The sequence below is a fragment of the Amblyraja radiata genome, chromosome 33 (genome assembly GCF_010909765.2).
Source record: "Amblyraja radiata isolate CabotCenter1 chromosome 33, sAmbRad1.1.pri, whole genome shotgun sequence".
Taxonomy (NCBI): Eukaryota; Metazoa; Chordata; class Chondrichthyes; order Rajiformes; family Rajidae; genus Amblyraja; species Amblyraja radiata.
The window spans coordinates 23,730,467-23,743,364 of NC_045988.1; positions in this window are offsets into that span (position 1 = coordinate 23,730,467).

Consider the following 12,898-nt stretch of genomic DNA (forward strand, 5'->3'; position numbering starts at 1 on the left):
TTGCGGAGCGGGCGATGCCTTTCCTGGGTCGCCGCGCTGGAACTCCAGTATGCTGGGACCGCCGATAAGAACATTGTGGAGCCGCGGTTCTGTGGAGCGGCCAGCTGCGATGCTGATCGTTACATCCCGGAGCCTGGGATCTCTTGCTGAGATCGCCAGTGTGTGGAGCTCCGTCCGGCGCGATCTGTTGACTTGGAAGCCGCGGTCTCCGGTGGGAAGGCGGCTGTTCCTGGCACCCCAAGCCGCTGGGGTTCTCCCGACGCCGAAGCACCATCACCCGGCGAGAACATCGGGCGCCGTGGCGGCGACTGTGGAGGCCTCAATAGGCCCGACTTTGGGTGGACAAGAGGATGGGGACTGGACTTTGTGCCTTCCCCCACAGTGGGAACCACTGTGGGGGGATGTTTTGTGTTGAACTTCTTTTTGAATACTATGTTGTATTTTTATTAGTGTGCTGCAAGGACATCAGAATTTCCCCTGAATAAGGGGATTAATAAAGTTTAATCTAATCTAAGATTACATGAAGCATGAAAATAAAGTGACGAATGGAAAGTCTGGATTGGGGATGTGCAAAGATTGAGGAGGGGGAGAGTCACTCTAGGCTTTGGTAGAGTGTGTTGCCTATTAGTATGTAATGCAGAGATTGGAAGTGTGGTCAGAGTTTGTTGGCACTTGTGGTCCTGCTGTGAATGAGAGATATGGCAGAAGGAGCTGTTAATTAAATTAATTAGCGCAGCAAGTCCTGTCTGTATTGTTTCATAATGGGCATTAACACAAGTTTGTACAATGCAAGTCATATTATTATTTAGTTGATGCTTTTTTTTAATAAGTAGCTTGTCAAACAAGGGCTACTGAACATTGAGAGTGTTTTAAACCAAAACTTCTCAAATATTAACTAAATTCAGTCATCCCTGGTAGGACAGAAGACATCAGAATAGCATAGGAACATTCAGCTTGGGCAGCTTACAGTATGGAGTTTGAATTCTCCACTTTTAGGTAACTAACTTATTGGCAAGCTGGAAAGGGTACAGAGAAGGTAGATACAAAATGCTGGAGTAACTCAGCGGGATAGGCAGCATCTCTGGAGAGAAGGAATGTAACTAGTAGAGTGGAAAAGGGAGAACCAGTGGATGTGTTATATCTGGACTTTCAGAAGGCTTTTGACAAGGTCCCACATAAGAATTTAGTATACAAACTTAAAGCACACGGTATTGGGGGTTCGTTATTGATGTGGATAGAGAACTGGTTGGCAGACAGGAAGCAAAAAGTAGGAGTAAACGTGTCCTTTTCACAATGGTTGGCAGTGACTAGTGGGGTACCGCAAGGCTCAGTGCTGGGACCCCAGCTATTTACAATATATATTCATGATTTGGATGAGGGAATTGAATGCAACATCTCCAAGTTTGCGGATGACACGAAGCTGGGGGTCAGTGTTAGCTGTGAGGAGGATGCTAGGAGGCTGCAAGGTGACTTGGAAAGGCTGGGTGAGTGGGCAAATGCATGGCAGATGCAGTATAATGTGGATAAATGTGAGGTTATCCACTTTGGTGGCAAACACAGGAAAGTAGACTGTTATCTGAATGGTGGCCGATTAGGAAAAGGGGAGATGCAACGAGACCTGGGTGTCATGGTACACCAGTCATTGAAAGTAGGCATGCAGGTGCAGCAGGCAGTGAAGAAAGCAAATGGTATGTTAGCATTCGTAGCAAAAGGATTTGAGTATAGGAGCAGGGAGGTTCTATTGCAGTTGTACAGGGTCTTGGTGAGACCACACCTGGAGTATTGCATACAGTTTTGGTCTCCTAATCTGAGGAAAGACATTCTTGCCATAGAGTACAGATAAGGTTCACCAGACTGATTCCTGGGATGTCAGGACTTTCATATGAAGAAAGACTGGATAGACTCGGCTTGTACTCGCTGGAATTTAGAAGATTGAGGGGGGATCTTATAGAAACTTACAACATTCTTAAGGGGTTGGACAGGCTAGATGCAGGAAGATTGTTCCTGATGTTGGGGAAGTCCAGAACAAGGGGTCACAGTTTAAGAATAAGGGGGAAATCTTTTAGGACCGAGATGAGAAAAACAGAATCTCTGGAATTCTCTGCCACAGAAGGTAGTTGAGGCCAGTTCATTGGTTATATTTAAGAGGGAGTTAGTTGTGGCCCTTGTGGCTAAAGGGATCAGGGTGTATGGAGAGAAGGCAGGTACAGGATACTGAGTTGGATGATCAGCCATGATCATATTGAATGGTGATGCAGGCTCGAAGGGCCGAATGACCTACTGCTGCACCTATTTTCTATGTTTCTATGAATGTGTGACATTTTGGGTCGAGACCCTTCTTCAGACTGTCCAGAGAAGATTTACGAGGAGGTTGCCAGGAGTCGAGGGTCTCAGCTATAGGGAGAGGTTGACTAGGCTGGGACTCCAATGCTTGGAGTGCAGGAAGATGAGGGGTGATGGAACGAGCTGCCAGAGGAGGTAGTTGAGGCAGGGGCCATTGCAAAGTTTAAGTAACAAATAGACAGGTACATGAATAGGACAGATTTAGAGCGATATGGGCCAAATGTTGGCAGTTGGGCCCAGTGTAGCTGGGTGGGACAAGCTGGCCTGTGTGGTCAAAGTATGATTCTATAATAAAGACCCTCCCCCCCCTCCTTCATTCACTCCCCCCCCCCCCCATGTTCTTTCCCCCTCCCACCTCCCTTCTGCCCCACCTGGGCTCACATCCATTTCTCCTATGCCCCACCTCTTTCTTCCTACTTTCCTTCCTCAAGCTTCAAATTGCACATAGTTTAGTTTAGTTTAGTTTAGAGATACAGCGCGGAAACAGGCCCTTCGGCTCAGCGAGTCTATATTAACACTATCCTACACACACAAAGGACAAATTCCCTTTTTCCAAGCCCATTAACCTACAAACCTGATGTCTTTGGAGTGTGGGAGGAAACTGGAGATCTCGGAGAAAACTTACACGGTCACAGGGAGAAGGTACAAACTCCGTACAGACAGCACCCGTAGTTGGGATCAAACACGGGTATCTGGCTCTGTAAGCGCTGCAAAGCGGCAACTCTACTGCTGCACGCACTACCTGTGCACTTCTCCTTTCCTGTCTTTTCACCTCTGGTTGTTGTCAAAACATACTCCCACCCATATCCACACATCACTTGCCAGACTTAACCTAGCCCTTCTCTCTTCCAGCATTTGTCCACCCATCCCCACTATAATCAGTCTGAAGAAGAGTCCCAGCCTGAAATATCACATCCACGTTCTTCAGAGATGCCGCTTGACCCGCCGAGGGACTTCAGCACTTTATGTCTTTTCTCAGCATAGGGGATACATTGTAAATAAAAATTTTCAACATGTTAAAAAATCCCCGCGATAAAAAAATGTTCGCCATGGAAAAAATCGATACTTTTTTTACTCATAGGTTTAGTCGTAGCAGGTCAGCATGTTAGTCGTAGGTAATCGAGGGTAGTCGTAGATAGTCTTTGTCATAGTCGAAGGGCCGTCAAATGAGATCGAAGGAGGTCGGCTTCACTCTCCACTATCCGGTGTCCAATTTTCCTGAAGTTAGTCGTAGCTAGTCGTAGCTAGTCGTAGTTAGTCGAAGCTGGTCTTCAACATAGTTGAAGGAGGTCTTTTACATAGTTGAAGGAGGTCATCAACATGTCATTTTTTTTCAAACTCTTCTAAACTTGCCAATTAGGTCGCCCAAGTGGGACAGCCCCTTAAATAGTACGTGTTGGATAAGCATTATGACCAGGGGCGCCCACGATTGGCAGCCCCGCCAACAGTCTGTCCATTTTTTCGTCTTTTTATTTTTATTTTTAATGTGTTTTAAATGTTTGTGTAAATGTTCTCCGGTTTGTTTTATGTGGGGCGAGGGGGAGGGGTCGGGGGAAACTTTTTTTCAGTCTCTTACCTTGCCGGAGATGCGATTGTTTTCCAGGTCACATCCCCGGTCGCTCTGCGGCCTAACATCGATGGAGCTGGAGGCCTCCTTGGACTGACTTTGAGCCCCACCATGGGGGATTGGACTAACATCAGAGCTGATCCCTTCCCTGGGATCGCTCCAATTGCGGCCTGCGGACTTTACTGTCGAGAGCTCGCAGTCGGGTGAGGCCTAGTCGGGAGCTCCAACGTAGCAGAGGCTCAACCAGCCCCGACCCGGGGTCCGATCGCCAGCGCGGACAAGCTGACCTCCCCCCGATGCAGGAGCTGATCCCAGGGTATTTTGTGTGTTCAGTTGCTTTTTATTTGTATGACTGACTTGGCAAATGAAATTCCTCGTATGTTGCAAACAATACTTGGCTAATAAAATATTATTATGATTGTGATTGTGATTAATCGTGATTGTACTTGCTGTGAAAGTCGCTGGATTGCCAGAAGTGTTGTGTTGGTGCAGTGACAGAAATGGCTGACTAAGCAGAATCATGTGAGAATTATCAGTGGATTAATGGATGGACTGTTTTTCCTTGGATTAATGGCCTTCCTTGATGGAAGACCTGCTCTGACTTGCATCATGAAGGTCACCAAAATTGAAAGAAAAAACACCTGACTTAGTTATATACTAAACCTCATAAATCTAATCATCAATTAAACCAGTCTGAAAGGTCACAGGTGTTTAGTTTAGTGAAGTCCAGAGATACAGCACGGAATCAGGCCCTTCAGCCCACTTTGGAGTATGGCAGGAAAGCTAAGCATCCTGGACAAAACCCACGCTGTCACAGGGAGAACGTATAAACTCCCTACAGACAGCACCCATAGTCGGGATCGAACCCGGGTCTCCGGTGCTGTGGTTAGTCCCAGAATATGGTATGGAGAAGTGTTGGTAAAGCTCGGCGAGACCAAGCACAGACTGGGTGATCATTTCTCTGAACACCTCTGCTCAGTCCACCTTGGCCTACCTGATCTCCCGGTTGCCAAACATTTAACTCCCCTTCCCATTCCCACACTAACCTTTCTGTCCTGGGCCTCCTCCACTGTCACAGTGAGGCCCAGTGCAAATTGGAGGAACAGCACCTCATATTTAGCTTGGGAGCTCACACCCCAGTGATATGAATATTGATTCTTTAATTTCAAGTAACCCTTGCATTCCCCCTCTCTCCATCCCTCCACCACCCTAGTCATCCTACCATTTTCACTGTTCGTATATCGTGTTTATCGCCTACTCCACAGCCAACAATGGACTATTGTGGACTCCACCTTTCCTTGGCCATCGGTGCCGGCTCGGATTTGTTCAGTCCCATTTTAAGCCTCTAGTTTCCCTCTCACCTGACTCTCACTCTGAAGAAGGGTCTCGTCCTGAAAAGTCACCTATTCCTTTTCTCCGGAGATGCTGTTTCAGCCGCTGAGTTACTCCAGCAATGTGTGTCTATTCCCGACAAATTAGTCATTCAGCTCGCCAAGAATTAGAGGGGAAGACTGGGAAATGACATTACTGATTTATCAATGAAAAAATTATTAGTGATCATCCAGCATAGACTTTTCCCAGATATTTAGTTCGGAGTCAATACATTTTTTTCAGATCAAAACATATATCTCACAACTAAGGGGATTTCGATAAAAATTAATTAACACAGCTAACATGAAACGTGCCCTGTTATCAACAAAGGCGATGCCCTGCCTTTAGACTGCTCATGTCAATGCCAATCTTGTCTTAGACTTGCCTGTACTCAATCTATTAGTTTTCCTTTCAGAAGTTGGCTAGCAGTGAAGTCAAAATCCAAATCTATCTTCGCAATTCTTTTTATTTAGAAAATCAAATTAAGTGTCAAATTGCTCATGTCTAGTAAATTGGAAAATCTGAATTATTAAAATACCTGCACTCAAAATTGAAACCCAGTGAAGTGTAATGATTCTCTTTGAAGTCGCAATGTTTACTGTCACTGCTGAGCCACCCACAGCTTGAAACAAACAGAATCAAAACACAAGAGGATGATGAGTGAAAATTCATATTTTGATGCTGATATCATTTCAAAATGACTCTCACCCTTATTTTAAATACAGGGCGGCATTGTGGCGCAGCGGTAGAATTACTGCCTTACACTCAAGGGACCCTGTTTCCATCCAGATCCAGGGTGCTGTCTGTACGGAGTTTGTACGTTTTTACCTGTGACCTGTGTGGGTTTGTAGGTTAATTTGCTTGGTTAAATTGTGAATTGTCCCAAGTGTGTGTAGAATAATGTTTGTGTTCGGGGATCGCTGGTTGACACCGGTGGGCCAAAGGGCATGTTTCCGTGCAGTAAGTCTAAAATAACTAGACTAACATCTGCCCCAGTGCACTTTTTACTCATCTGAATGATCTCAGAATGATAAATGTGTGGTTGAAAATGTACTGACTGGTTGCATCATGGCCTTGTTTGGTAATTCTAACACCCAGGATTGAAGGAAGCTGCAGAAAGTGATGGACATTGCCCACTATATGTATAGACATCTCCACCATTGAGGGATCTACAGGAAGTGTTGCTTCAAGACAGCAGCTAATATCCTCAAAGATGAACATCACCTGGTCCACACTCTCATCTCACTTCTACCATCAGGAAGAAGGTACAGGAGTCTGAAAACCATGACCTCCAGGTTAAGATCAAAGATCTGCCCCCTCAACTATTTTGCACAACCATAACGACAACGCATGCCCCAGCACCAAACTATGATGAACATCAAGGCGTGTTACTGCTTTGTTTTGGTACTTTGTGTCCATTTAATTCAATGTGAGAGGGGAAAGATTTAATAGGAACCTGAGGGGTAATTGTTTTACACAAAGTGTGGTGGGTGTAGGGAACAAGCTGCTGAAGGAGGTAGTTGAGGCTGGTACTGTCATAACATTGAAGATACATTTGGACAGGTTCATGGATATAATAGAATTAGATGGTTATGGGTCACGTGGGACTAGTGTAGATGGGGCATGTTGGTCGGCATGGGGAAGTTGGGCCGAAGGGCCTGTTTCCATGTTGCTTTTCTCTATGACTACTGTACTGGGCATTTTGGCATGCAATATTGTGGTCTGTTTTATCTAATACTAGACCAAGTGGGACCCGTTGGGTCCCTGTCACATGGGAGGGCTGGTCCCCGAATGCAATATTCCACCACTCACCCATAGCCCCCAACTGCGCAGGCGCGGCTGACGGGTTCCCATTGTGACGCCAGAGATCCTCGTTGTGACGTGAGTCACTGCGACCCTCCCCAAGTGTGCCTCGCCAACCCTCTTCCTACCCCTATCCTCCTCCATTCCCCCTCATCCCTAGCACTTCATCCCCCTCCTCTTCACCCTCTCTCTTCTTTCCCCTCACCTCTTTCCCTCCCCCACTCCCTCCCTTACCTCTACCTCCATCTCCTTTACCTTACCCTGTCACTCGCTCCCTCCCTCCATAACCCCTCTCTCCTCCCTACCCCTTTGACGTCATTTTGAGGTGGAAGCTGCTGTGTTTTTGAAAACAGAGGTTTTTTATGTAAATGAGATCCCATTGTGATGTCATTGTAGGATGGAATACTGCTGACGGGCAGTTTATGTAAATGAGATCCCATCGTGGCGTCAGACGCCAGTGCAAATGGAAGAGATTTTTTGTCAAAGTTGTTTTTATAAAGTTTAAAATGTGAATAATTTGTAATATATACCATCAATCTGAATGAAATTTGATGTAACACACCACGGGACAATGGTGAGTCGGTGGGCCAAAAATTGTAGCACTATCGTGTACCGTTTTGGCGTAATTTCAGGATCACACTCATCACAGACACGCACACAGACAGACAAACAAACAAGATGAGAGTCTTAGTAATATATAGATAACTGATTTGTTGTGTTGTTGCATTTACTGTGCCTGTAAAGCTGCAACATGCAAGAACTCTCTTGACTGTTCCTGCATATTGTGGCTCAGTGCCATTAACTTTGCTCCACTCTCTGATCCAAAGCATGAAATCAATTACATTTTTCATTTCTCTCCTAAAAAAACTGGATTCAAAGGTTTTATAAAAATATTTCTCTCAGCCCGTAACAGTAGATTCCTTGCCCAGGAACCTGTTGAAAAATTTCCTATTTTAGTTATTAAGTGTAGAGTTTCCTTCTGATTAAACATTTTTTTCCACTTTCAATGCAACATGATGGTTCTGATTGACCTACGTGAAGTAGGGCAGCACAGTGCTCTCTTGGTTTAGTTTAGTTTTAAAAGGCACCAGCTGGAGAAGATCGTGAGGGAGTGGGTGGAGATCCAGATAGGTTGTAGGCGAATATCCCTCTGAACTCATCCTCCCTGACCTGCCTAACTCCTTAAAATTAACCTACATACCTGTACGTCTTTGGAGTGTGGGAGGAAACAGAAAATCTCAGAGTAAACCCACGCGGTTACGGGGAGAACGTACAAATTCCGTACAGACAGCACCCTTTGTGGGGATCGAACCTGGGTGTCTGGCACTGTAAGGCAGTAGCTCTGCCGCTTCACCATCGTGCATTCCCTTCCGCAGAGGAGTACGTCAGGGCTGCCCCATGTCTGGACAACTGTACGTCATCTGCGTGAAGCCATTCCTTAGTCTGCTTCGGAGGAGGTTGGCAGGCATGGTTCTACGCGAGCCGGACATGGAGGTGGTCCTCTCGGCCTATGCGAATGACGTGCACCTCATGGTCACCGACCTCATCGACCTGCAGAGGATGCGCGAGTGCCAACAGGTCTTCTCGACTGCCTCCTCTGCCAGGATCAACTGGGGGGAAACTGGCAGGTGGACTCCCTCCCGGAGGAGATGTGGCCTTTCATGTGGCGCACCACGCACCTCTTCTATTTGGGCGTCTACCTGAGTCCCGTTGCGGAGACATGGCTGGCGAACTGGCAGGAACTGGAGATGAAAGACGTCGCCCGGCTGGTGCGCTGGTAGGGTCTCCTCTTTCCTACTGGGACAGGGTGTTGGTCATTAACCAACTGCTGGCCTCCATGCTCAAGTACCGGTTGAACACCCTGGTCCCATCGGCCACCTTTGCTGGGATCATCCAGAAGACATTAGGTGGACTTCCTCTGGGGTGACGGAAAGCAATGGGTCTCTGCAGCGGTCCTGAGTCTCCCGATCGAGGTGAGCGGTCAGTCGCTGGTGTCCATCCGCACCCAGTTGGCGGCTCTCCACCTCAGGTGTAGGGCCTGGTTGCAAAAGTGGGATAACATGGAAATGGTGTGGACGGTGTGCGATGATCGGCATGGAGTCAGTGGTGCTGTATCTTTTCATACAAACAAAACGTTGAAAATTTGACAATGTTACATTGGTTAACAAAGTGAATGGTGGTTTTAAATACAGTCGCCGCTTCTCAGAAGGAACTACTGGGGTGGGAGATTGCAACCTTCACGTGGTCCTACCAGTTTCGACGAATGCGATCAACCCGGCGTGCACAATCAAATAAGATCAAATAGAACACGTTGCCCTACAACTTTAGGCTGTGCACGCCATACGCAAGAAGAAGAAGAAGGAACTACAACTTTTAGTTTAGTTTAGAGATACAGTGCGAACCAGGCCCTTCGGCCCATTGAGTCCATGCCAACCAGTGATCCCCGCACATTAACACTACCCTACACACACGAGGTGACAATTTTACATTTGCACCAAGCCAATTAACCTACAAACCTGTACGAATCTTGGAGTGTGAGAGGAAACTGAACATTAAACTCATGCAGGTTATGGGGAGAACATACAAACTCTGCACAGACAGCACCAGTAGTCAGGATCAAACCCGGGTGTCTGGTGCTGTAAGGCAGCAACTCTACCGCTGTGCCACTATGCCGCCCTCCCGTGAAATTTCTCATAACAGTTGGTGCTGAACAGATCAAATATATCCATACTAAACACGTGCTGTTTGTCAAGCCGCCTTTGCTAACCAGTTCCATATTATAGGTTGAAAATGCAAAGTAACCCTTAGGAATGGACCCCAAGTCATGAGAGGCTTGTCTGTAATGCTGTTGCTTTCATTGTTCCTTTGTCAGTACATATAACAGCTGTTGACTTGTGAAACTTGATGGTGATGTAACAAAGGCTGCTCGATGTGAAGTGAGTGTTACAAGGACTATATATTTTGGACGGTACACAAAAATGCTGGAGAAACTCAGCAGGTGCAGCAACATCTATGGAGCGAAGGAAATAGGTGACGTTTCGGGCTGAAACCCTTCTGACAATGGATTTGTGAAGTGGCTTTATAGTTTCAGTCCCAGTGTGTTACACTAGAAGATAATGACCAACATCATACTCCTGCACCTGGGAATAACAAGGCCCAGAATCAATGAGGGGACAGTCATTGTTATTGTTACATGTAGAGATACGGTGAAAAACCTATGAGCGTTGTTACTGATACACATTGAGAGCCTGCTAAACAGATGGAGAATACATGGAAATCTTAAAAAATAAACAGTGCTGGAGGAACTTGAGGATGGAATGGCTGGGCGGCACGGTGGTGTAGTGGTAAAGTTGCTGCCTTACAGCGCCAGAGACGTGGGTTCGATCCTGACTACAGGTGCTTGTCTGTACGGAATTTGCACGTTCTCCCTGTGACCTCGTGGGTTTACTCTGAGATCTTTGGTTTCCTCCCACACTCCAATAGACCTTGAGGTTTGTAGGTTAATTGGCTTGGTATAAAATGTAAATTGTTCCTAGTTTGTGTAGGAGGATCGCTGGTCGGTGCAGACACAGTGGGCTGAAGGGCCTGTTTCCGTGCTGTATCTATCAAACTAAACTAAACTAAGAGGAGGAGTGAAATACTAAGCTGGATGGAGGAAAATCTCATTGCAAGCTGCAGCAAGACTCAAGGGCCTGAGCTATAGGTGGAGGTTGGGAAGACTGGGACTTTATTCCTTGGAGCGCACGAGGCTGAGGGTTGATCTTATAGAGATGTTTAAAATCTTGAGAGACATAGGTATAGTGAATGCACTTCAGCCTTTTACCTGAACTTTGGAATCAAGAAGTAGAGAGTCTAGGTTTGAATGGGAGAGGGGAAAGATGTAATAGGAACCTGAGGGGTAACATTTTCTCACAGAGGGTGATGGGTATATGGAACAAGCTGCTAGGGGAGCTAACTGAGCAGGTACAGTAATATAATTTGAAAAATTGTGGACAGGTATATGGATAGGAAGTGTTTAGAGGGATGTAGGCAAGGCCAGCAAAGGGGACTAGCTTGGATGGGACATGTTGATCGACATGGACAATTTGGGCTGAAGAGCCTGTTTCTGTGCAGTATGATTCCGTGATTCCGCCATGGTAAAATGGCGGCGGCGCGGGCACATCGCGACGCCCCGTGTCTCCTGAGAATTTGCGAACTAGCGACAATTCACTTACCTGTTTCAAGTCTGCTCACACGGAGCAGTCTTGCGTTCCTTTCATACAGCCGACAGGAACTTCTGGACCTCGGTTCCTGCGGCTGCAACAACTTTTTGGCCGAACACCGTCTCGCTCCAGAACTAGCCAGAACAGCGGAGCAGCGGAGCGGCAGAACATCAGAGCGCACCAAGCCAGCTCGGCCGACCGGAAGCACCAACAAACGGCGACTTGAACACAAACACCACCGTGGACGCAGAGGTGGGTTAAAGGCCAGGTTAGAGCTAGCCCCACACAGGCCAGGTTAGAGCTAGCCCCACACAGGCCAGGTTAGAGCTAGCCCCAACACAGGCCAGGTTAAAGCTAGCCCCACACAGGGTAGCGATTCCTAGCCTTTTCCTCGCCAATGTACACTCACTGGCGAACAAAATGGATTAACTCCTGCTAAGGATCACCTCCCACAACTGGATCAAAGACTGCAGCATCTTGATCTTCACAGAAACTTGGCTCAACATCGACGTTCCTGATAGCGCCATCCAGCTAACGGGGCGTCATTTACACCGAGCGGACAGGACATCAGACTCCGGTAAGACCAGAGGTGGGGGCCTGTGCATTTATGTAAATAAAGCATGGTGCATGGACACCACCATCATTGAGAGTCACTGCTCAGCTAACCTTGAGTTCCTCTTGGTTAGATGCAGACCGTTCTATCTGCCCAGAGAGTTTACCTCCACTGTTGTGACTGCAGCCTATATCCCTCCTGATGCTAATGCCAAGCTTGCAATGAAAGAGCTGCATACTGCCATTAGCAAACAACAGACTCACAACCCCGAGGCAGCCTTCATTGTTGCGGGTGACTTAAATCACTCCAACCTGAAGACTGTACTCCCCAAATTCCACCAACATGTCTCCTTCGCCACTAGAGTAGACAAGATACTGGACAAAGTTTACACAAACATGGCTGAAGCTTACAAAGCCACCCCCCTCCCCCACCTTGGTCAGTCTGATCACGTCTCATTGTTCCTGCTCCCAAAGTACTCCCCACTCATCAGACATGTTAAACCAACAGTGAGGACAGTTAAAGTCCAGTCAGAGGAGGCAGACTCCACACTTCAGCAGTGATTTGGAAACACGGACTGGAAGGCGTTTGCAGCCCAGGCCACCCTTGACTCCCACACGGACATTGATTCCTCCACATCCTCTGTTTTGGACTTTATCAACTCCACCATCAACAGTCACCTCCCTCAAACGGATTACCACATTCCCGAATCAGAAGTCATAGATGAACAGCGAGGTCAGGCTGCTGCTGAAAGCACGGGACACAGCTTTCAGGTCAGGCGATGCTCGAGTCTACAGTTCATCCAGCGCTAACCTGAAGAGGGGCATCAAGAAGGCCAAGCACTGCTATAAGCTAAGAATTGAGGAGCACCTCAACAACAACTCCGACCCCCGACGCATGTGGCAAGGCATCCAGGCCATCACGGACTATAGACCCTCCAACACCACCTCCACATCCAGCGAAGCCTCCTTCCTTGAGGAGCTTAACCACTTTTATGGCCGCTTCGACAGGGACAATCTAGAGACAGCCATCAAGGCTGTGCTACCTGCCGATCACCAGCCC